The following is a 25,227-nucleotide window of genomic DNA, read 5'->3' as shown; positions in this document are numbered from 1 at the left end:
CCCAGTGCTCATCCCAACAAGTGCCCTCCTTCATGCCCATCACCCATTTAGCCCATCCCCCCACCTGCCTCCCCTCCAGCAACCCTAAGTTGGTTCTCTGTATTTGAGTTTCTTATGGATTGCCTCCCTCTCTGTTTTTCATTAAATGTCATTTCTTTGTCCAATTTTTATGTGTCTTGCTGGCACTAGACTGAGAAAGAAGTGACACAATGACTCTATAGTTGGGCAAATAAAAGAATGCCTTCTTTTTTTAGTAGTAGTAAAATTCAGACTGCTTACCCACTGACTTCATCTCTCATTTCCTAAGAAAGTTGCATTAGGAATTATACTTACACTTTCTCAGTGAACCATCCCAGCCTATCTATATGCGTATGGAAATGCTATCAAATTCCAGGAAACAGAAGTTCATTTAATATGATGAATAATACTGGGGTTTTTTTTTTTTATTGTTTAAATCCAAGTTAGTTAACCTATAGTATAATAATGGTTTAAGGACGGGGGCCTGGGTGGCTCGTTGGTTGAGCATCCTACTTCGGCTCAGGTCATGATCTCACAGTTCGTGAGTTTGAGCCCCGCGTTGGGCTCTGTGCTGACAGCTCAGGGCCTGCAGCCTGCTTTGGATTCTGTGTCTCCCTCTCTCTGCCCCTTCCCTACTTGTGCTCTGTCTGTCTCTATCTCTCAGAAATGAATAAACATTAAAAAAATTTTTTAAATAATGGTTTAAGGAGTAGAATTCAGTGATTCATCACTTCCATAAAACATTCAGTGCTCATCCCAACAAGTGCCCTCCTTAATGCCCATCACCCATTTTGCCCATCTCCTCACCCACCTCCCCTCCAGCAACCTTCAGTTTGTTCTCTACATTTAAGAGTCTCTTATGGCTTCCTGGAGACTACTTTAGATTATAAATATGTAGAGGACAAATATCATTTTCAATGACCTTGCTATATGCTTTACCTAGTACCAGCTTTTTTACTTTGCAAAGTGTATCTTTTTTGTCATTGAAAGTTTTTACAATCTAATTAAGGAGACAGGACTAAAACAAGATAAATTAGAGAAATAACACAGCCAAAGATTTATTAAGCCAAGTGTTTTAGAAATCTTATCTTATTTAATCTTCATAAGGGGCAGATCTAGGATATGAACTCACTGTTATCTGACTATCAAAACTTTTTTTAGCCTAAAATAATTATTTCCCAAACATTTGGCATTCATATTTTTCATATCTGAGTGTCACCTGCACTAATAGTTCTTTGACATTTTTCTTCAAATTGGTCTCAGGTTTTGTTTTGTCTTTTAAGTTTATTTATTTATTTATTTTAGTAATCTCTACACCCAATATGGGGCTTGAACTCACAGCCCCAAGATGAAGAGTTGCATACTCTTCTGACTGAGCCAACTCAGCACACTGGCCCCACTTTTTATCTTAGCATTATTCTAAACTGTAATACCCATGAGTTTCAAGGGTAGGATAGATATCTATTTCTCCTGATTTACATTAAAATAAATATGTAGCTATTAAAATAGAAAAAAATGTTTATCTGTGTGCCATCTAAAATTATATCAAGACTTCAGTGATCATTGTACCACTCGTTGGGAAATAGTACACGTTTTTAGATGAGCAATGATATTAAACATAAGGAAGCTCTAACCATTGCTATAGATTGTCCAAAATGGGAGAAAGTCACTGCTGACTGTGGCTGATTTCACCTCATTCTAATACACCCTCCATGAAATTAACAACAACAACAACAAAGGTAAATGCTACTACCACTGCCACCCCACTGCTAAGACTGCGCTTGTGATCTCAATTGAAGACACTGAGCCAGTAATTTATTTCCTACAATGAGGAAATCATGAGTTCCCCAGAGGTGTGCCTTTGAAATCCCTTATATATTAAATTGTTGGCATCACGTTTGACATTGCTATGCAAAGAGCTGGCTGTAAATGTATTGAAAAGACCAGACTTCACTGGTGCTGAAGTCAAAGGAGCAACATGGTTGTCTGCTCTGATGCCAGACTTCCTGGATTTGAATTCCAGTTCTATCATATATGATTTGTAACCCTGAGCAGGTTACTTACATTCTCTGTATCTTGGTTTCCCCATCTGTAAAATGGGGATTATACAAGTGCCAATGTCACAGGGAAGACATGATTCAAATAAGATGCTGAAAACAAGGAAACAAAATCACTATCTCCAAAAGATAGCTGTATGCTCGGGTTCTTTGCAGCATTATTTACAACAGCCAAGACATGAGGGCACCTGGGGGGCTCAGTTGGCTAAGCATCCAACTTCAGCCCAGGTCATTATCCCGTGGTTCATGAGTTCAAGCCTCGCATCAGGCTCTGCACTGACAATGTGGAGCCTGCTTGAGATTCTCGCTCTCTCTCTCTCTCTCTCTCTCTTTCTGCTGCTACCCCACTTGTGTGTACGCTCTCAAAATAAAGAAATAAACCTAAAAAATATATTTTAAGAAAATAATAGCTAAGACATGGAAACAACTTAAGGGTCCACTGATAGATGAATGGCTAAAGAAAATGTGATATACATATATATATATATATATACACACACACACACACACACACACTCATATGAATATTATTCAACAATAAAACAAAATAAAGAAATCTGCCATTTGTGACAAGATGGGTGGTTGTTGAGGGTATTATGCTAAGCGAAATAAGTCAAAGATAAATACAGTATGATCTCACTTATATGTGGAATCTCAGACACTGAACTCATAGATACAGAGAACAGATTGGTGGTTGCCAGAGGCCAGGGATGGGGGGTTGATGAAATGGGTGAAGGTGGTCAAAAGGTATAAACTTCCAGTTATAAGATAAATAAATCCTGAGGATGTAACTAACATACAGTATGGTGACTATAATTAATACTACATTGTATATTTGAAACTTGTTGAGAGAGTATATCTTAAAAGTTCTCATCACAAGGAAAAAGAAATTGTAACTATGTGAGGTGATCAAACTTATTGTGTCATCATTTCACAATATAGAGAGATTTCAAATAATTACTTTGTATGCCTTGGATTAATGATATCTCAAACTAGAAAGAAAAAAAAAGATGCTGAGAACAATGTCTACAGAGTACCTACCACCAGAGATTTATTTGTCATTATTGGCTTTAGGCCTTGCAGCCTGGAAGACAGTGAGCAAGTTACTTAGTCTCCCTGGGCTTGAATATCATCATTTAAAAAATGGGAGAAATACTACCTGTCAAACCTACAGCACTCACCTTATTGGATCTTTCAACTTCAGACCTCGGATGGGCTTTCCTGCTTCTGAGATCCCCTTGTAACAAAGCCATGGTTCAGGCTGACTCACAAAGATAGGGCACCTGAAAGGGGAGAGAGGGACTCAGTCATTCTTCTACTCTCAGTACATGCTTCTACTACTGATTCAGTACGAATGGTGTCCTTCCATGTGCATGACACATGCTAGCTCAGCTCACTTGCTCTGCTCTCGGGAATTTGGTGGAGGTACACAAGACTCCTTCTTGCTCCCTGCCTACTTGCTACTCTGTCAGCCACCATCTGGAAAGCCCTTTCTAGATTGACCTGCAGCTACTCTGCCCCAAATATGCAGGAAAAACCAAGCTGTGCATGCCTTCCCTGCCTTTGGGGTCTATCCCTCCTGATGTCCCCCTTTCTTTGACCCTGGGCCCCAGATAGTAAGAAACAACTTCTCTGTTGTCCTCAGGGCAAGAGCAGGGAGGGGGATGAGACTCTCAACACAGAGCAATGTGCACTCCGGTTTGGGGACTGGAAAGCAATAATGCACCCAGTCGTCCAAATTAGAAAATTCGATTCAGTCATGCTCGATAGGTCCCCCCACCAAGTCCTGGCAATCCTAATTAACTGATATTTATTCAAAGTAGTACATTTTTCATCATCCCTATTGCTATTACCTTAGTTTTAGTCTCATCCTGAGCCACCCGGAACATGGCAAACATTCCCACCCTGCTCCAGCCTCTTCCTCCATGCCAGAAAAAAACTTGCTAATTACTTAGCCATTTTCCAGTGGTTCCCCAGCTCCTATGGGATAATCAAAACCTTGCACTTATGAACCTTAATAGTTCAGCTGTGGCTTTCCTCCATTCCCATGCCATGCCATTTCCCCCATACACAAGCTTTGCTGCAACCAAATTGAATTTCTCCCCAGGCCACGAACATACCATCTTCTCAACAAGCTCAGCCTTTGAATAGCATCTTAAATGCCACTGCCTCGGGCGCCTGGGTGGCGCAGTCGGTTAAGCGTCCGACTTCAGCCAGGTCATGATCTCGCGGTCTGTGAGTTCGAGCCCCGCTTCGGGCTCTGGGCTGATGGCTCAGAGCCTGGAGCCTGTTTCCAATTCTGTGTCTCCCTCTCTCTCTGCCCCTCCCCCGTTCATGCTCTGTCTCTCTCTGTCCCAAAAATAAATAAACGTTGAAAAAAAAATTTTTTTTTTAAATGTCACTGCCTCTAGGAAGCCTCCCAGCTCTTCCAAGCAGGACTAGCTATTGGGCTTCACAGCACTTTGTACCTATTTCCATCAGCACACATACCATGTTATGGTGTAGTTGTGTGTCTATACAGGCAATCCAGATCTTAGTCCCATAAGGTTCGTTGAATTCCAGTTCTATGCCCTGTGGAAATCTGAAGCCTTTCCTATAGTTTTTGTGAATTCCCAAAGGTCTGTATTTTCCTTGTCCCCCAACTGCAATTCCTGCTTCTATGCATGCTGCCTCTGGTCTGCACAATGTTGACCCCAGTGTGACCAGGGCCACCATGTAAGGCTATATAAATTTTGCCCTGCTCAAGGGCACAAAGCTAAGGGGGAAAGGAGGTCTGAAAAACCAGCCTGTGCCCTACTCACCTTCTATACCCACCCAGAAGGGGCACCTTTCTCCAATTTGCACAAATGTGTAATGAGGGCTGGCAGTGGTCCTGTGCCCTTCCCAAATTTCCAATACAAACCCTTCCTTATAGTGAACATTTGTGATACCAAAGACTACTTAAATGGTGGGTGGGGGGAGAGCAGGGTAAAATGCAGGCAGTGGCATTTCTATTCTTAAAATACTGTTTTAAGTTTCCTCTCCACCAGGGAAATTTTACTGCCATTTCCTATACATAATCCCCAACCTCACACCAACTCATTGGATCCTCTCATCCCTCCCATTTCTGTTCTACTACCCTTCTTTTCCCTTCCCTTCTCTCCTTCTCCCCCACCCCTTCTTCCTCTTCCTTTCCTTCCTCCCCTCTTCCTCCTCTCTCCCCTTCCTCTCCTTCTCCTATCTCTCATTTTCCCAGGAGCAACTTAACCACTTTATTTGTTCTTCATTTTCTGGCCAACACAGACTCTCTCTTTCACCTCAGAAGTTTATCAAGATGTTTTTGCAAACAAATAATGTTCATTCCCTAAAGGATGCCAGTTAACATCTACTGTTAATGCACATTTCAAATTATTACACATATGTCTGTTTCCCCCCATGTCTATTAATTCTTGGAGGGTAGAAGTTGTGTTTCTGGGGTGCCCTTCTTAGATTTAGTCAATATTTAGTAAAGGACTGAAGCCATTTGGAGCTAATTAAGACCAGGCTCAAGTTTTCACTCTGCCACTTATTCACTGAGGACTTTAGACAATTAGCCTAACTCTTAGAGCCTCAGTTCCTTCATCTACAAAAGCATCAGGACTAGCATGAGGGAAGTGAGGCACACAGGGCTCAAAATTTAAGGAGGCGCTCACTTGTAGGTTTGACAAAATTTAAGGAGCCTGAGAGTGAGTGCCTCCTTAAATTTTGTACTTTGGGAAACTTACTTGCTTTGCCCTAGTCCTGACCCAGATTATAAAATAGGGATAATAATGGTATCCATATTGTGAGCCACTAGCATTTTTTTACTGAGTTTTAGTGAGTGTTATAAATGTAGTTCCTATTATCATTTCAAGCTGCTTTATATGAGATTGTTCAGGAGAATTGTTAAATTTAATAGAAGCTATTTGAAAAGTAATGTTTAGAGTTATAATGATTCAAACAGACTTCTAATAATTTTCAACTTGGTGGAAAACAATGTTTTATACACATATTTGTTGTCCTAGGAGTTGGAATATATATGAATACCTCTTCACGTCTTGTCCCGAGTTATTATTACATAGAGTTGTCATGTGAGAAGCAGTTCATTGTTTATCTTGGAATATCTGTCCACAGGAATTTTGGTTAAGCCTCATATTTGACATCATTGTTGGATTTATATGTCCATAGCATCTTAATCCAATGCCTGTCTCTCCCAATTGGCATCATAGATGCCTATATTTGTACCTCAAGTTTCATTGCTCTAAAAGACAAATGCCCATCAAGTTGGGTGTTTCAACTCTCCCAGGTTGGACATGTGCCCCAGATGCCCTTGGAAAAGTGTGCCTCTCCTGGTAAACTGCCATGAAAATTCTCATTGCATGTCTCCTCTTTGGTTTTCAAACAAGATCCCATTCTGACATGTCTGACTCCTCTAATGTTCTCTTTTTTAAAAAATTCTTCCTAACTTGTGATGAGCACTGGATATTATATGTAAGTGATAAGTCACTAAACTCTACTCCTGAAACCAACACTACCCTATATGGTAACTAACTTGAATTTAAATAAAATATTGGAAAAAAAATCTTCCTGACATTAAAACAATGCCTTCAGAGGGCATTAGGTCAGGTATAATGCATACTCAGGTATAATATATATAATCTCTTATATGAACCTCTGGGGAAAAAATTTACGATTATTTTGAAATATACTAAACTCACCCATAAAGTTAGAGCAAGCTTTTAAAACTGTAAATGTCTGGACTCAACTTAGTAAAATCTTCACAAGGAAGTGTCATAGTGCTCCCTCTGGGTAAATATAAAAAAGCTGAGCCACCCCCACCTCCTCCCCCCACTCCCCTCCCCCAGTCAACACATACACCTGAGGCTTCCCATGGTGAAAATTCCATGTCATGTAGCTCATCTGAAGTAAGATCATCCTCAAATAGCCTTTAAACTGGGTGAAACTTCATCCAGCTGTTTTCCCACAATGTGATGTCAAAGAAATGCTCAGGGACTTAAACACATTTATGTAGTGGTGGTTGATGATTGACAGGTGAGAATGTCAGGTGGGCTGAGGGACACCGAACAGCGGCAGGCCGTACTCGGCACATAGCAAGGCTTCCATCGATGCTATTATCTGTTGTGTAGGACATGCAGAGTGCAGAAGGGTACACACTCCGTCATTACGTCTACGAGAAACAAATGAGGAAATACACGTAAAGCAAAAAGACATCCAGAAACTACATGAAAATGTCAACAATAGTTGTGTTTGGACGACCAGGAATTCTTTCCCTTTCTTCTTTTCGATATATTCTCATTTTTCTTTAATGAATTGTATTATGTTTATCATGTTACTAAATTTTGAAAGATAGTTTTGAGCTGGTCTGTTTTGTCTGCTCTCAGCCTTTATAAATCAAATACTCTCAAGACCTCTGAGGTGTTTGTCCTGAGAGAAAGGATGTGAGGGTGACTTCAGGGGAACTGACAGGGAGCCGTCCTCTGGCAATAAAGCTAATTGCTTTTTTACTTTTTCTTTTTGTCTTTTTCTTTTTTGTTTTCCCTTTTCTTTTTCTTCTTCCACCCTCCTTCCCTCCCTAAGTGGAGCTGAATCAATGATTTGCAGCTGGGAGAGCGGCCACAATTATTTCTCTAATTATTTTTTTCTACCAAATATTCCCATTGCCAAAGCTGCCTGTGCAAAATGAAAACACATAAACATTTACAAGCTTGTTGTTATTGCTTTTTAAGCAAAACAAAAATGAATTTATCCTAAAAGCAGCCATACGGTGTGAGTCGACCTATTTTTTTTTTAAGTTCCCTTTTTTACACCAGCAGATTTAGTAGCCAGAAACTGCCGGAGTCTCTTCACAGAATCTGAGCAACATAAAGACATTGACCTCTGTTAAACTCCTGACCAGCCCATCCAGTGAATAAAGTAAACAAAAAGCCCACAACTAAAGCTTGATTTTATGCCCCAGCTGTGGGACAGGATGTGAATTTTTTAAAACAAACAAACCAACAACAAAATGCAACCACTACCACCAACACCCCAGCATAAGGTGTGGCCCCACTCACCCAGAGCAGCACGAGTCCTTCCCCGAATGCTCCTGCACTAAACCCTGCATGAAACATGACTCAGAGCTCTGGGACTGTAAGAGCCCAGCCAGAGTTCACCTGGCATTAATTAAAAGCTCTGACTCAGGTGGTATATATGGAGGGACTTAGCATAAGTCAGTGCAGCAGTTGACGACCTTGAATGCACTGTCCTGATTCTTTGTGGTGAAAGGAGGGAGGGGGTTAAAATGATTGAGCACCCCTACAGCTCAGGCCCCCTCACCTACCTTAGCTCGGTTCATCTCTACAACGACCCTATGAGGTGAGGATTAGTGTTCCCATTTTGCAGGAACAAAATGAGGAAACTGGGGCCTAAAGAAGTAAAGTAACTTGGGGAGTGTCACCCAGTAAGTTCTTGGCAGAGCTAGGAATAAAACCCAGCTCCCCTTCCAGTTGCCCAGTAAGGATGGACTGGGAACTCCATAGTTTGAAGGATGCATCCCAGGAATCTCAAACCTGTTCTTTACCCAAATATTCAAGTACCTCAGCCCGACCCTGTGTCTAAACGGGCTTCTGAGTCGTTTAAAGGAAAGGTGGGGTTCTTTTTTAAATGACATTTTGGCTCATGTTGTGCTGATGACACCATAGCAACCATAACTTCCCATGGAGTCCGTGACCAGGTCTTAGGAGATGAAGAGGGTGATCCCGTCTTGTCTCTGAATCTTGTCACCAGATAGCACAGGAGCCAGGCTCTTCCAGCCTGATCCTAAAGTGGCTACAGCTCCCTCAGCAGGCTTTAGTTTAGCCTGGAAGGTTATGGGGTTAGAAGATAATGGGCAAATATTTTAGGACCAACTCCTCATAAAAGAACAGGAAGGCCTGGGAGAGGATTTCCCCAAATCTTATCTATTCCTGGTTGGACAACAGTCAATCTTCAGGACGGTGACACATCACAGTAAAAGGGCTGATTGCTGTAAACTTGATAAAGTTCTCAACCCAATGTTAAAATCAGGAGAAGATGCTTTTTGAAAAAATGTATGTCATAAGGAGGTCTTTTCAGAATTAACAGTATATTTTAAGGCACTCAAATAATTTGTCTATTCTAAAGCCTCATGTCTTAATCAACTATTACAAAATCTTCCCTCTTCAGAATCTTGGCAGGATTTTGAATTGGGCACTGATTAGTTTGGGGCAAGAGGGGATTGGTAGGCATTCACTTGGGGTAGGGAGAGATTTAGTTCTTTTTGAAAAGAAGGAGCAGAAGTGAAATAGATATAAAAAGGTAACCCTCCTCACCAGGCCTTGGTTCCCACCGCTGAACTGCTGAGTCTATAAGCAGGCTCCTGCTTCATAAGAAAATGACCCCTTAATTTTGGCTCAAATTTCCTTTTAGTCATAATTACCTGTTATTATAATAATCTTATTACCACAATACAAAGCTCTAGAGGATAGGGAAAATATAAAAATCACCACTAATCCTATCACCAGCCCATAACAACATTTCAGGGTTTTTTGTTTTTTTCCCCCCTGCAAGTCTTTTTCCCTCTGTACGAGCTTCATTCATCCATTCAACAAATATTTACTGGAGAACTGCTATGTGTCAGATACTGAGTTCTCCATTGTTATAGCTATTGTGCTAAACACAACCTTTCCCTCATTCTCACTGAATAGTACAAACAGCTTATATTTCTAGCGTCAGAAAAAAAAAAGGCAACATAAAACCCCTCAAAATTAAACTCTATCCTTGAAGCCCAAGGTGATGTCCCAGGAGCACCTTAGGAGATCCTCAATGTGGGAAATGACTGGAGATCTAAACTCTGGTTATTTCCTATTCATTTGTGCAAGGAGAGGGGACCTCAGCTGGTCAGAGAGCCTGGTCTATCACTCATATCCAGGCCCGTCAGCCCCAATTACATGAGACCTTGACTGGAGGACAAATGTCCTCCCAGAAAGGAGCAAGCCTTCCCCTCCACATCTCCTGCACCTTCTCACCTCCACTGACCTGGAGCCTGGGCAATCTGGAGGCCTTGGGCACTTTGTCCCAAAGAGCACAAAACTAGATAATCTAGACAATCTGTTGTGCTCCTTGGGCCCTTGGAACAAACAAGATAGTAGTCCCCAGTTTGCCCATCTTGCCCTCCATGACAGTCAGCCTGGAGCCATACTCCCTCCAGGTCCTTGGCCCCCTGTGCCACCAACGTTGGAACATAAATGCAGAAACCACCAATCTTTCCAGCCAGCACAGGGTGCCTGTGTCTCCAGCCCACCTGGCAGGAACCCAGCACTGTCCTCCCACCCCTCTTGTCGCCCTCTCCCCTCCCCAACTTCACGGTCCTAAACTGCCTCTTCCCGTGTTCATCACATCCCCACACAAAGCTCGGGAGGGAAATTGAGCTGAGAGCACATGGGGAGACAATGGGTCCAGCAGACTTCTTGGAGGCCTCCTCCTAATGCAGAGGGGCTTTCTCAATGTGAAAGGCCCTGAGGAAATAGGGCCTTCATCTCCTTCCCCAAGGGTCACTCACCCCAACTTCCATCATGGTGTTTGTTCTTAGAACAAAAGCAGCATACATGAGGCCAGAAAAAAAAAAATTCATGTGACTATAGATACAGTCAAAATCTCTTGATGATGATTTGTTCCCATTTTAAACATGAGGAAATTTAGGCTCAGAGAGGTTCTGTGACCTGCCCAAGGTCACACAGCTAGTAAGTAGAGAAGGTGGGATTTGGACCCAGGCAATCTCACGGCAGAGCATGAGTCCTAAAAACTGTCCTACATCACCTCCATGCCAGTTACATGGTACCTACTATGTGCCAGGCATTATGCTGGGCCCTTTATACAGGTTTCTTTAGTAACAAAACAACCCTATGAGGAGATTGTATCTAATCACAGTAAGTAATTTTCTGGACTCAAATGGACTCTGCCTACAATCTTTTAAATTCAGTTAAGGCTATCACCTCTGATTTTGTGCCCTTTCTCCTCTGCTTTGATGTGCCACATTACAACGAATGTGAATTTCAGTGTGGAATAGGCCTGCATTCAAATCCCAGCTCCCCCATATAGCAGCTCTATAACCTTGAGGCTCAGTTTCTTCACACATAAAACAGAGGTACATAGAACTTCCCAGTGGGTTGGGGGAAGAGGTAGTTAAGTGAGAGATTACGGGTAAAGCATGATACCTAACATCGGTGTCCAGTAAATGACAATGCTTATTAGTAATAAACAGCAAGTATCAAAACGATGCACGTTCGGGGCTTCCTGGCTTTGCCGCAGAAGCTCCACAAGTCGGCACGTGGTGTATTAGAAAAGAGTTCAGTGATATTTATCCAACGTCCTTATTTACATGAGAAACATGATAAGACAGCTTTGCTCCTTGTCAGCTTCAAGCGTGAGCACCTTGAGTCATACTACCTGTTCATAAAACAAGGATAATAATGTACTTATTCAACTCACCTGAACCATATGCTTCCCCACACTTCTCCATTCTCACTCTTCCTAATATCCACAAGATAAAATGTTACTTTCTCTGTGGAGAAACTCTCAGACACAGAATCCAAAGCAGGTTCCAGGCTCTGAGCTGTCAACAGAGAGCCCCATGTGGGGCTTGAACCCATGGACTGTGAGATCATGACCTGAGCCAAAGTTGGATGCTCAAGTGACTGAGCCACCCAGGCACCCCAGGATATTTGTCATCTAAAAAAAAAAGTGTCAACTTTGGGGTTTGGGCATGGTGGGAACAGTTTCAATCTTGGATGGTGGCAATGAAGAATGCACAATTTTTTTCATTCTATCCAGCCCTACTTTTAACTGAGTTTGGCCTTATAAGTAGCTCCTAACTGTAGTAAAAGGAAAGAATGCTGAGCCTGACGTCAGGAAACCTGCTTTTTATTTTTCTTATTCATTTTTTTAATGTTTATTTATTTTTGAGAGAGAGAGCACAAGTGGAGCAGGAACAGAGAGAGAGAGAGAGAGAGAGAGAGAGAGAGAGAATCCAAAGCAGACTTCGTGCTGTCAACACAGAGCCCGACCTGGGGCTCAAACTCACAAACCATGAGATCATGACCTGAGATGAAATCAAAAGTCACACACTCAGCCAAATGAGCCACCCAGGCACCTAGAAAACCTGCTTTTTAGCTTTACCCTTGTCAAACACTAGCTCTCGAATTCCAAGTGAGTCAACAGATTCCTGGGAATCTCCGTTTTCCTATCTGTAAAAAGGGAGAAAACGCCTAGCTGCTAGTGTTGTGAGGCTTAAAAAAGATAATGGACACAAAAGCACTCTGAAAATCCTGGATAGCCAAAAGACATGAGATGTTATTGTGGACTGTACTGATTAAACTCTAAATTATCATTGATAACCATAATACTAACAGTAAGTTCCAGTTGCATTTAATTTCTGGTAAAAAGCACTTTCCAGAATGACATCCAGCTTTGGTCTGTGGTCATATAGTTTACTGGTAAATACTTGTGTATGGGTAGCAAGTGACATCCCAGATGTGTCTATGCCAACAGTAATGCAAGACAGCAATCGTTCCGATGTCTGATTCCTCCTCTCTGAAAGATGTCCCATTGTAAGTAATGGCACACATTTGGTATATTTGGAGAGTGGCAAGTGGCCATTGTGGCTAGAGGAGAGTGAGCCAGGGAGATGGCGGGAGGGAATGAGTTCAAAGAAGCAGTAATAGACAAGGGTTTGTGGCATCATGGAAGGGGAAAGCCACCCAGAGGGCTGTGAGCAGAGCATGATGTGATCCAGCTTGGGTCTAACTGAATTAGTCCTTGTGGAAACAGGGAGGCCATGAGAAGAACATAATCTCTACAAGAGGCATGGTGGCTTGGAGTAGGGAGCTAGTGGTAGAGATGGTGAGAAGTGACAGGAGTCTGAATAGAAGAAATGATGTGTAGGAGAGAATGATGTCAAGGATGAACCCAGATTTTGGCCTGAGCCACTGGAAAGAAGACAGTGGAGCAGGTCATGGGGAGACCAAGAGTTCTGCTTTTAAAAATATTTGCAAGCATTATACTTTTGAGTTTTACTAAAAAAATTTCCCATATATGATTTAAAAAAAAATAGGGGCTCCTGGGTGGCTCAGTCGGTTAAGCTGCCGACTTTGGCTCAGGTCATGATCTCGTGGTCCGTGAGTTCGAGCCCCGCGTTGGGCTCTGTGCTGACAAGCTCGGAGCTTGGAGCCTGTTTCGGATTCTGTGTCTCCCTCTCTCTCTGACCCTCCCCTGTTCATGCTCTGTCTCTCTCTGTCTCAAAAATAAAACATTAAAAAAATAAAAATAAAAATAAATTTTTTTAAAATAAAAAATAAAGGGACCACATACACATAACCTGCATTATACTTTTCAAAACAATTTCTCATCCACAACCTCATTTGGTCCTTGTGAAAAGCAGTCTTGTGAAATTGCTGCTACTATCCCTACTGTATCAGTGAGATTTCAAGCAGAGACGTGGGATCAGAGACAGAAAATAAGGGATTTGTTCGAGAATTAAGACCTTCTGCAAGTGTATGAACTGCCGGAGAAGTGTGTTGGGTGTTGTGCCTACTGTTGACACAGGTCAGTGGACTGCAAGTTGGGAAGGAAAGCTAGATGTGAAGTGATACGAGCAAGAACAAACCGGAACCCACATGAAAAATCTGGACCTCATATAGATTGACTGGAACCCTTGTCTGTCTTCTGCCACCTCCAATCTCAGTGTCATGGATGAGCTGTAGGAGAAGCTGTGACCTTTGCACCCAACTACACATACTCTGGCCAGGACTTGACAAAGCTAGGATCGAGGATCTAGGAGGATCTAGGAGGAGCTAGAGGCCCTGTGGGCCCACCTCTGTCAACTAGCTGAGTTAGTAGATCAGCAGCAAAGTGCATGTGCTGCCACAGTGCCTGCCACAGCTTGAACATTGCCCTCTTGCAATGTTGGTGGGAATGCAAACTGGTGCAGCCACTCTGGAAAACAGTGTGGAGGTTCCTCAAAAAATTAAAAATAGACCTACCCTATGACCCAGCAATAGCACTGCTAGGAATTTCCCATGGGATACAGGAGTACTGATGCATAGGGGCACTTGTACCCCAATGTTTACAGCAGCACTCTCAACAATAGCCAAATTATGGAAAGAGCCTAAATGTCCAGCAACTGATGAATGGATAAAGAAATTGTGGTTTATATACACAATGGAGTACTATGTGGCAATGAAAAAGAATGAAATATGGCCCTTTGTAGCAACGTGGATGGAACTGGAGAGTGTGATGCTAAGTGAAATAAGCCATACAGAGAAAGACAGATACCATATGTTTTCACTCTTATGCGGATCCTGAGAAACTTAACAGAAACCCATGGGGGAGGGGAAGGAAAAAAAAAAAAAGAGGTTAGAGTGGGAGAGAGCCAAAGTATAAGAGACTGTTGAGAACTGAGAGCAAACTGAGGGTTGATGGGGGGTGGGAGGGAGGAGAGGGTGGGTGATGGGTATTGAGGAGGGCACCTTTTGGGATGAGCACTGGGTGTTGTATGGAAACCAATTTGACAATAAATTTCATACATAAAAAAAAAACTGAGAACAAACTGAGGGCTGATGGGGGATGGGAGGGACGAGAAGGTGGGTGATGGGTATTGAGGAGGGCACCTTTTGGGATGAGCACTCGCTGTTGTATGGAAACCAATTTGACAATAAACTTCATATATTGAAAAAAAAAAAAAAGAGAAGGGTTCCTGTTTCACTCCCACCTTTCAAATCTAGCAAAATGTGCCTTGGAGCCAACTTGAAATGGAATCCACCAGCTTATGAGTTGCTAGAAAGACTCATAGCTTTGAATACCCAAGTGGACAATTTGTTAAATAAAGGGAAAGAAATTCTGGGAACCAGGATCCCAGCTTAGCTAAGTTGACATGGTATAAAACCACCACACTTACTTTACAAGTGAAGAAAATTACCACCCAGAGAAGTCAACCAACTTGCCCATTGCCTTGCAGAACATTGGTAGCATTTTATCAGGTCCCAGGTTTGCTGACCTCTTGCCAACTGACTTTAGTTTATATTCTTTGAATGCTTGCTATGTGGCAGACACTGAATCATCACATCCTATGCTCGCCACAAGTCTATAGAATAGGTATTATTATGCCCGTTTATAGATGAACATGCTGAGGCTCAAACAGAAGTCAATGAACCAATGTAACATGGCTATGGAAAGGGAAAGCTGAGACTCAAACACAGGCTGGTCAGACCTCAAGCCTCACACTCTTAGCCTCCCTCTGGGCGTGTGGTCTTTCCTGCCACTAACTCCATGCCTGCCCTCTTTCCCAGGGTGGAGTATCCGAACATGGCTCACACTAAGAGAAATCCTGACACCCCAGTTTCTCCTCTGTAGTCTGTGGTGCTGGTCTGCGGCCAGTTCCCTGCCACTCCAGGGACAGTGTAAACCCACGGTGGGAAGTGCTCTGGTTTGTGCAATTAGGAGGTGCACCGAAGGAAACATGTACTCCAAACACAATGGGCCAAAAGCACCAGAACACAGCTCGGACCTGGAAGAAGCCCGTCTGCTCTTGGCCACAGTAACCAGAAGCCTAAAAATCAAGCAAATGTTCCCTCAATGCTGAGAAATTTCCCATGATTCCAGAGAGGCCAGGAAATAGAGCTGGGTGGGGGTAGGGGAAGGCCTAATGAATGCTTTAGTAATGAAACTTAAGATCTGTGGCTTTGGAGTTAGCAAATAACTCTATATTCATTTAATTCTCTTGATGATGACCCTAATAATATTAATAACATCCATTATTATTCATTGCACTTGACTGTTTATTTTGTGCCAGGCTCTCTTCTAAGCATTTCACATTAATTAACCCAGTTATCCCACACAGTAAGCATTTAGAGTAGAGAGTATTATTGTCACCATTTTACAAATGGGGATGCTGAGGCACAGAAAGTTTAAATAACTAGCCCACAATTATAGGAGCCCAGGGAGTCTGCCTCCAGAGCATAACCTCTCAACCTTTACCCTAATCTGTCCCTCAACAACCCTGTGACAGAGGGAGACAGAAAGGGAGAGTGGCAGGACTATGGTTCCCATTTTGCAGATGAGGAAACTGAAGCTTGGGATGGTTGAATAAGACATCTAAAGCCTTCCTGGCAAGCCAGGTTTGAAGCCAGAGCTGTTGGACTACAAAGCCCATGCTCTTTCCACTCTGCCACTCAGCCCTGTTAAGTGAGTGGCACATTCAGGACTTGAAACCAAGTCTAACACAAGCCCAACCGCAGTTGCTTATGATTTGCTAGAAAGACTCATAGCTTTGAATACCCAAGTGGACAATTTGTTAAATAAAGTCAGCCTAGAGGCCCAAAGATATCTGCCTGGTGAGTGAAAGGGTGCTCTCACACTTTCAGCCAGGAAAGTACCAACACTGACTTCCCCACCTTGGAAATGTTGCCTCACACCCTGGAACCAAAAGAACAAAAATATTCTGATTCTTGGAAGTCAGACAACCCCAACTCTGGTCTATGGCCCTAACTGGGGTCACCTCAGTGTTCAGCCCCTTGGAGAAAATGGTGTACCCACTTATCCATAATTCAACAAAATTAATTCATCCAGCATGGCCTTACTAGGCATCCTCTCCATACAGACACACTACGGGGGGTGGGGAGGACATACACAAAGGAGCTCACACACAGCTCCTGCCCTCAGTGACTTTATTGGGTACCTGGAGAATTCCAGTTCCTTCCCACGACCTTCCCCACCTATACCACTTAACCAAATAATGTCAAGAAACACTATCACAGGAACCAATGGAAGTTAGTAGGAAACAGCTGATAAAAATTTCTTTCATCATTGACTCAGTTAATAAGTAAATATACGTTGAGTTTCTCTTATTTGTCAGGCACTCTGCTAGGCACTTTGGAGGCGAATCACATTTAATCTTCAAAACACCCCTGTAAAGGAGGTATTACTATCTTTATTTTACAGATAAGGAAACTGAGACACATGGAAGGAGAATGACTTGCTCAAGATTATCCTGAGGGTTAGTGTTAGTAATTATAGAACCCAAATCTGACTTCCAACTCGGAGTTCTTTTATTTCATTGATCTATTTTTTTTAATGTAAGCTCTATGCCCAACATGGGGCTTGAACTCATGTCCCTGAGATCAAGAGTCATAAGCTCTACCAAGCAAGCCAGCCAGGTGCCAGGTTCTTTTAATCCCATCATACTAGAAAGGGAATTACAAGATCCTGGAGATCCAAGAAACGGGGAGTGAGAGGGGCAAATTGATGAGAAGCTAATTAAAGTTTTCTTTTTTTACCTACCAGTGAAAAGCAGAAGTGACTAAGACAGCTAGTTACCCAACAACGTGACCTGTTCCCCATCCATAGTGGACAGATGTTGCAGGAAGTGACTGCCAAGCCAGGTCTCCCTTTCCCCTTGCATCATGCTATGGCCATGTGACTTGTTCTCACCAATAGAATGTGGACAAAGGCAATGTATATCACTTTTATGTCTGAGTATTTAAGAAGTAGATGTGCTTTCTACTCCCACTTCTCCCATCGGCTGGTGGACGGCAGAGAGTCCTGTGGACCCTGGGATCCTGCAACCCTCTTGGGAGAAGAGCACCTTGGTAAACAGATATGTCTGAGCTTGATGTGAACGAGAAATGAATTTCTATTCTGTTGGTCCATTATACATTTGGGAGGAGCTGTTACTTATTACAGCATCTAGCATGACCTTAACTAAATGTGGTGGCCATATTTAGACCAACATGCTAGGCTCTGGGTTATTCATTCCACCTTATAGGTAGTAAAGAAATCAATCTATCTGTACCTGTATCAAATCACAGTTACATACAGGCTAATCAGCCTTTCTTTTTTTTTTTTTTTTTTTTTAACTTTTATTTATTTTTGAGACAGAGAGACACAGAGTATGAATGGGGGGGTGGTCAGAGAGAGAGAGGGAGACACAGAATCTGAAACAGGCTCCAGCTCTGAGCTGTCAGCACAGAGCCCGATGCGGGGCTTGAACTCACGAACCGCGAGATCATGACCTGAGCCGAAGTCGGATGCTTAACCGACTGAGCCACCCAGGCACCCCTAATCAGCCTTTCTAAGGACAGGAAAGGCCCTTGATCAGAGGTGCAACCTTCACTAGACAGTGAGGACTCCAAGGACAAGAGCTGTCTCACTGTTCTCTGCATCCCATGTCTCGGACAGTGCCTGGCTCCTGGTGGACAACCAATGTGTGCTTAATGAACAGATAATTTCCCAGGACCTCTTTGCCACCAGAAGATAGTAAACGGATGCAAGACTGAAACTTAGTGGCAGATACCTTGAAACCAGAAACAAAGGGAGTATTTCTAAAATCTCCAGGAGAGAATCTTAACTAAGTCTTGAGCCTCCTCTCCACCAGACAGACCTGACAAACACAACAGCAGATAGCAATACGGAAATATTTGAGACTTACAACAACATTACACTTATAGTAAAACAAAAGAAGAAATCCCTCAATAAAATACCCTTGTGAAGGCCCCAACAGGGAAGGTTTCCTATGTCATGAGCTGAAGGGTTTCAATCCTGTCCTAATCCATGACCGGCCCTCGTATTCCCAAAGGATTTTTCTGCTTAGAAAGTTTTATGGGGAGGGCCTTGAAATACCCTGGGGGAGAGCTTATGGTAAATGTTTTAACAGGGTACAGTAGCCAAAATATGATACTTGATGTGGAAGAAAACCCAGATGGTGGCTGAGATGTCAGGAAATACAATTTTCTGTTTTCTCTGGGGAAAATTTTTTCCCTGAATTCCAGAACCTTTGGTGATCTGGCCTCATAGAGAGTCAACTTGAAGCCTCAACACGAAAGGATCTCTTTGTATTTGTTAGGGAGGGGGTCCTGGACCACTACATCTGGGACCACTCAGCAGCTGGACTAGGTCCCTCTAACTAAGCTGCAGCAGAATTCAAATGATTTGACTAAGAAAGAGATTCATTCATTTGAAGGCCTGTGGGCTGATAAACATGAATGAGTTGATGAGAGCCCATGCTAGGTGACATGTGCCCTGCAGATATTGCTTCTTTACCATGGATACTTTGAAGATATTTATCTTCACAATAACCCTGAAAAGAGGTATCATGCTACCACCTTACAGATTCATCAACTGAGGCATGTCGGCCATCCAGCCAGGAAATGGCAGGGTCTGGCTTCAAGTCCAAGTCTTAGAGGATGCCAAAACTGCAGACGCCCCTTGGGTAGTACCCTCCTGACTCCTGATCCAACATGTTTCCCACCACAGCACCGCTGCCTGGGGCAAAGGGAAAGACATTCCTGCCTTAAATTACACACAGTGCCTCCACGTTAGGATTTGGTTTTGCTAAAGGGACAGGGCTAAAATATCTATAATTTAAAGGCTCAGGAGATACCATAAATACATGAGCTCTCAGGAAACTCCTTGGCCCCTCACTTTGGTGTCTAGTTAATTCAATTGCCATCACCACCAAAGGCAATAGCATACATTTCTCCTCTTTTGCTTCTATCCTTATGAGCACAGCGTTAGCTGTTGTTCTATAACCTTCTTTTACGATGAGGTGCCTGAAATATAACACTCTCAGCAGTTTAGAGCACAAAACTGACTTTAACACATTATGGTACATTTGGGGATTCAAACCTCTTGGAAGCAGGTCAAATGCAGGTACCGAGTTTGCTGCAGAATTCGGCTAGCTGAGTCGGACACATAAAGCTGCCTTTGCATTCCAACCTGTTATACCTCTAAGCCCAGCTTGATGATTTCCCCAAGCCCCAAAGCTGGGGAATGCCAAGCTGATTCTGGCCGGGAACCAAGTACAGTCTCCAGAGCTTAGACCAAAATTGTTTTTTCCAGGACCCCTTGACATGTCTATGTCACCTGCCTCCTTTTCTGAGCCCCTCTGAATTCCCCTCTCTCTAGGCCAGCCATTCTTGCTCTCTACCCCAACCTCCTCTCATAAAGTTTTCTTTTCCTTTTTTATCCTTGTCCTGCGGAATAATCATTTAAAAATTTTTTATATCCCTTGGTATTTAAAACTGCCTACTTATCACAAAAATAGGACAAAAAGCATCATCCACATCCTGCCACTTGCCCTTCCCTAGTTCATTTGCAGACATAATACCTACAGAGTTAGCATATTTATATCATAGGTACAATTTGGGCAGCTGCTATAGTCCTTTATGGCTGGGTGGCAAATGGATTTCATCTCTTGTCCTGACTCTGTTCAGCCTACCTGGGCAGCTGACTTAAAAGATCCTAGACTCAGCAGGTAAGTGTGGTGGGACAATTCGTGTTTTTGCCATTGACTCATGTTATGGAGAAAGGACAGTGTGGGAGCACACAGACATACTTGCTTTTCTATATTGTCAATGTTTGTGGTAGTTGTCTGATAATATCATCTGTACCAATTCTTCCCATCCCTGGGGGCATGGAAGTCGAGTCTATTTCCCATTGAATCTGGGCTGGCTTTTTGACCAGTTTTGACCACTAAAAGGCAGTGAAAGTGACACCGTGACTTCTAGCCCTTTGAGGTTTTTTTTTTTTTTTCTTTAGTTTATTTATTTATTTTAAGGTGGGGACAGAGAGAGAAGGAGAGAGAATCCCAGGCAGGCTTCTTGCTGTCAGCACAGAGCCTGACATGGGACTTGATCTCACAAACCATGAGATCATTACCTGATCCAAAATTAAGAGTCAGACACTTAACTGACTGAGCCACACAAGTGTCCTAGTCCTTTGAGGTCTTAAAGCCTCTTGGGATCTAGCCACCATGTAAAGAAATTTCAGTTGGACTAGATGGGAGATCCCATAGAAAGAAAGAGAAGCCCAGTCAGCCCCAGATGTTCCAGCCACCTCAGTGTAGCACCAGGCACGGGAATGAAACTACCTTGGTTACATAGCCCACGCCAGGTTCCTAGCTAAATGCAACCACATGAGTGACTCCGTCAGTATGACATGCACCAGAAGAATTTTCCAGTAGAACCCAGCCAATCCACGGAATCATGAGAAATAATACAATGTTGTGGGTTGGACCACAATTTGGGGTATTCTGTTACATAGCAGTAGATAACGCATATGACACAATTATTTTACTGGCTGATTTTCCTAATTTCCACTTTAGACCATCAAGTCACCTCTTGCATAACATATTCCCTGACCCTTCTCCACCCAGATGGAAATTGCAATTCTCTCTTTTGTGTCCCTTCTGACTCTTCAGCTGTCTCCTCTCCTGGACTGTGGATTGCTGGAGGCCACCGTCTGGATTTCATTCATATGTGTACCACCAGCTGGCATAGTGAGTGGTAAGAGCTCAATAAGTGTTTGATGAATGAACCCAATAAATAAGTTTACCATTGCACTGTGTCTTCCCTCTGCTTGCACTACTGCCTCCCCTCCCCCATGCACTGGCAAGTCTCCCTCACTTCACCAAATCTCTTATCAGCAAGGACTTCCTCTACCGCCATATTCAAAATAGCAACTTCCTCTATCCCTCTATAGCCTTTTATCACTTTTATTTTCCTTGATAACATGTATAACTCTCTGAGAGCTTATATACCTATTTCCGGCATGTCTCTCCCCATTAAACTGTAAGCTCATGATGTCAGAGACTTGTTTTATTCACTGCCATGCCCCAGTACCAAGAACAACACTTGACATCTAGTAGGTTTTCAATAAATATCGTTGGATGAATAAATAACTTAATATATGTATCATAACAAGAACTACAAATTTTGGTAGTTTTCTCACTTTGAATTTGGGCTGTCCTGTATTTCATCTTTGAGCCTTTGTGGTAGGCATGGTTAGCACACACCAATATCCAGTTCTCTCTTCCTGCCTGGGCCTATAGAAGACTAGTCATCCCAACAATTTTGCAGTTAGGTGTGGCCATGTGAGTAGATCTGGCCACAGGAAGTGAGCGGAAGTGACAGCTAGCACTTCCAGGCTGAAGCACAGCTGAGAGAATGTGTTTTCTCCACAAGCTCTCACCCTGCCTTATGTTGAGATGATGGGGACACCAAATCAAAGGAGTGTGGGATTGTGGAGACACTGTATGGAGAACAGCTGCCCTGGAGAGTCGCCCATAACCACAGGGGACTTTTCATGAGTCAGAAATAAACTTGTGTTAAGTCACTGAGATTTTAGAGTGGGCTGTTAGTACAACAGCCTAGCCCAACCTGATCCAAAAGAGCCTATTTGGTTCAAATTCCTTTAAATCTGAGAAATAGATGAGGCGCATGTGTGGGAAGGAGGGAAGGAATGAGGTGTTTCCATCACCCAACTACTAATCTACAATTTCAAAGCACAGAAGTGCAGACACTCAGAGAAGTGTCTGCTCTGAGCCAGGCACGATGCCAGATCCTAAGCGAGGCACTGAGGAAACAGGGATGGATGTGACCCTATCCTTCTCCTCACAGAGCTCACAGACCAGTAAGAGAGACAGGCATGTTACTAAAATATGATGGAATAGTGCATGGGTATAGTTCTACTATGTACAAAATGCTCAGAGCACACAGAGGGTGGGACAATTCTTTCTGCCTGTTTCCGTATTAAGGTCACTCTGGGCTCAGCTGAACAGGCACTGTTCCTAGAATACTCACAGGAGCCAGACCAGGTCAGACTATGTCTGGCAGTTAAAGTGGGCAAACAAGAAAAGGGGGCAAAGTTTTCCTTCCTTCCTTATCATCCCTGCTGTTGTCTCCTGCATTCTGGCTGTCCTTTCCCAATGTGGAAGGCCTCCCCTGGCTCTGCATGTCTTCCCTGAGGCCTGTCCCCTAAAATCAAAGCTCTAAGCTGCTGTACTAGTCAGGATTCTCCAGAGAAACAGGGTGATTGATTGATTGATTGTAAGGAATTGGCTCACGTAGTTATGGAGGCTGAGAAGTCCCAAAATCTATAATCACAAAGTCGGAAACCCAGGAGAACCAGTGTTGTAGTTCTAGTCCAAGTTCACAGGCTTGAGAATTAAGACAGGCAACAGTGTAACTTCTGGCCTGAAAACCTGCAGTCTCAAGACCCAAGAAGAGCCAATGTTTCAGTTCAAGTCCCAGGGCAGCAGTCAAGCAGGAGTTCCCTCTTACTCAGCTTTTTTTGTTCTATTCAGACCTTCAATCGATTGCATGAGGCCCACCCACATAAGAGAGTGCAATCTGCTTTACTCAGTCTATTGATTCAAATGTTAATCTTATCCAAAAAGAGCCTCACGGGCAAATCCAAAAAATATTTGACCAAATGTCTGGGCACCCCATGGCCAGTCAAGCTGACACATAAAATTAGCCATCACAGCTGGTGACAATTGTCCTGCCTGCTTTCCCATTGATTCACAGTCAGTTCACCTTAGGAAGCAAAAAGGAGAGGAAGAGAATCCAATAAAACATTGCACAATGACAATGAAAATAAATCTCATTCATTTAGTGGCTATGGATAGCCAGGCATGTTAGACACATGCTCTCTAATCTTTGTAACAACTCTGCAACATGAGAAGAATGAGCCTTATTCTCTAGAAGGAACTTCAAGGTCAGAGAGGTTGAGTACCTGGCCCAAAGTCGCACTACCAATAAGTCATTGTATCTGCTAGTGGCTCTTAGAAGTCTGTACAGCACAGGCTTCTATCTCCTGCCCTGTGATCCCTGCCCAAGATCCTGACTTTCACATCTGTTCTGCCTGCTCTGGAGCCCTATGGTTATAGTTTCCTTCCTATGTATGTGCAATAGTGAAGTAAAAAATCCCAGCTACCTGCCACTTAATAAAAGGATGTGGTCATGTCAACATGAAGACAGCAGGGCAGTAGATCAGTCGATTGCAAGAGTTTCAGGAACTCATATTCCCTGACTTCTCCCAGCAACCTCATCTTGCTACTTCTGCAAAGTCATTAAAGGAACAGCTTCTGGCCCGGAAGGTGCCTTTCAAGGGCACCCATGGGAAGACAATTCAGAAGCTGGTGCTCTGATGACAAGGGTCTTCTGTATCTGTTGCCCTTGAGCCTGGAGACCTCTATCATTTCTGCCTAGGTTAGTTTTATAGACTCTTGAGGAACCATGAGGCTGCCACTTTAAAACAGCTCCTTACCCTTTATTCACTGGTCACTTCAAGTATGTGATCCAGTTGCTTCTCCAATCAGAAACAATTAAGGAGGAGGTAGTGAAGTCAACCAGCTGGAGTGCAGGTGCAGGTGGCCTCAGGAAAAGTCAGAAGGACTGTTGTCACTGTACCTTTGGGTGCACGACGAGAGGACAATGAGTCAAAACATGAGCATAAGCCAATGTCTTCACCCGTTCTGGCTGCTGTAACAGAAAACTGCATAGTGGATGGTTTATAACAACAAAAGCTTATTTCTCAGAGTTCTGGAGACTGGAAAGTCCAAGATCGAGGTTCTGGTGGATTCGGTGTCTGTTGGGCCCATTTCCTGGTTCACAAACAGCTGTCTTCTTGCTATAACCTGACATGGCTAGAGGGGAAGAGAGGGCTCTCTGGGACCTCTCTTTTAAGGATACTATTCCCAGTTCACGAGGGCTCTGCCAAAGGCCCAACTTCCAAATATCACCACATTGGGAATTAGGTTTTAACAGATAGTTTTAGGGGGCACAAATATTCAGTCAATAGCAGGCAAGGAGCACAAGATCTTTAGGAACAAAACATTTTTAATGTTCATCTTCTGTTGAGAAACTGTTAGCCCAAGAACCAGGACATTTCCTTGGTTACAAAATTAAACTCTGTAAAAAAAAAAAAAAAAAAAAAAAAAAAAAAAAAAAACAAAATTAAACTCTGTGAGGGTAAAGGGCAAGATAAACATGCCATTCTAAGAGTTTCTGAGGACAAACCCAGAGACTGTGTGTGTGTGTGTGTGTGTGTGTGTGTGTGTGTGTGTGTGTCTTTAAAATAGTTCTTACTGGGTCGCCTGGGTGGCTCAGTTGGTTGAGCGGCCGACTTCGGCTCAGGTCATGATCTCACGGTCCGTGAGTTTAAGCCCCGTGTCGGGCTCTGTGCTGACAGCTCAGAGCCTGGAGCCTGTTTCGGATTCTGTGTCTCCCTCTCTCTGACCCTCCCCCGTTCATGCTCTGTCTCTCTCTGTCTCAAAAATAAATCAACGTTAAAAAAATTTTTTTAA

The 25,227-nt window shown here is 43.1% G+C and overlaps 1 long non-coding RNA gene across 2 annotated transcripts; it reads right to left on the bottom strand.

The window, feature by feature from the left end:
• Positions 1 to 3,261: 3,261 nt before the first annotated feature.
• Positions 3,262 to 24,823, bottom strand: LOC121018493 (uncharacterized). Of its 2 annotated transcripts, XR_005785196.1 has the most exons (4): positions 24,189 to 24,823; positions 11,306 to 11,537; positions 6,951 to 7,260; positions 3,262 to 3,358 (listed from the first exon to the last, which is right to left on the bottom strand). It is a non-coding gene; the product is annotated as an uncharacterized LOC121018493 (long non-coding RNA). The 2 variants fall into 2 exon arrangements; XR_005785197.1 differs by lacking the exon at positions 11,306 to 11,537.
• Positions 24,824 to 25,227: the final 404 nt, after the last annotated feature.

This window comes from Herpailurus yagouaroundi, unplaced genomic scaffold (genome assembly GCF_014898765.1).
Source record: "Herpailurus yagouaroundi ecotype Mexico unplaced genomic scaffold, PumYag 77, whole genome shotgun sequence".
Taxonomy (NCBI): domain Eukaryota; kingdom Metazoa; phylum Chordata; class Mammalia; order Carnivora; family Felidae; genus Herpailurus; species Herpailurus yagouaroundi.
Note: the sequence above shows the minus strand (reverse complement) of the source record. Positions and strands in the feature narration are given on the sequence as shown.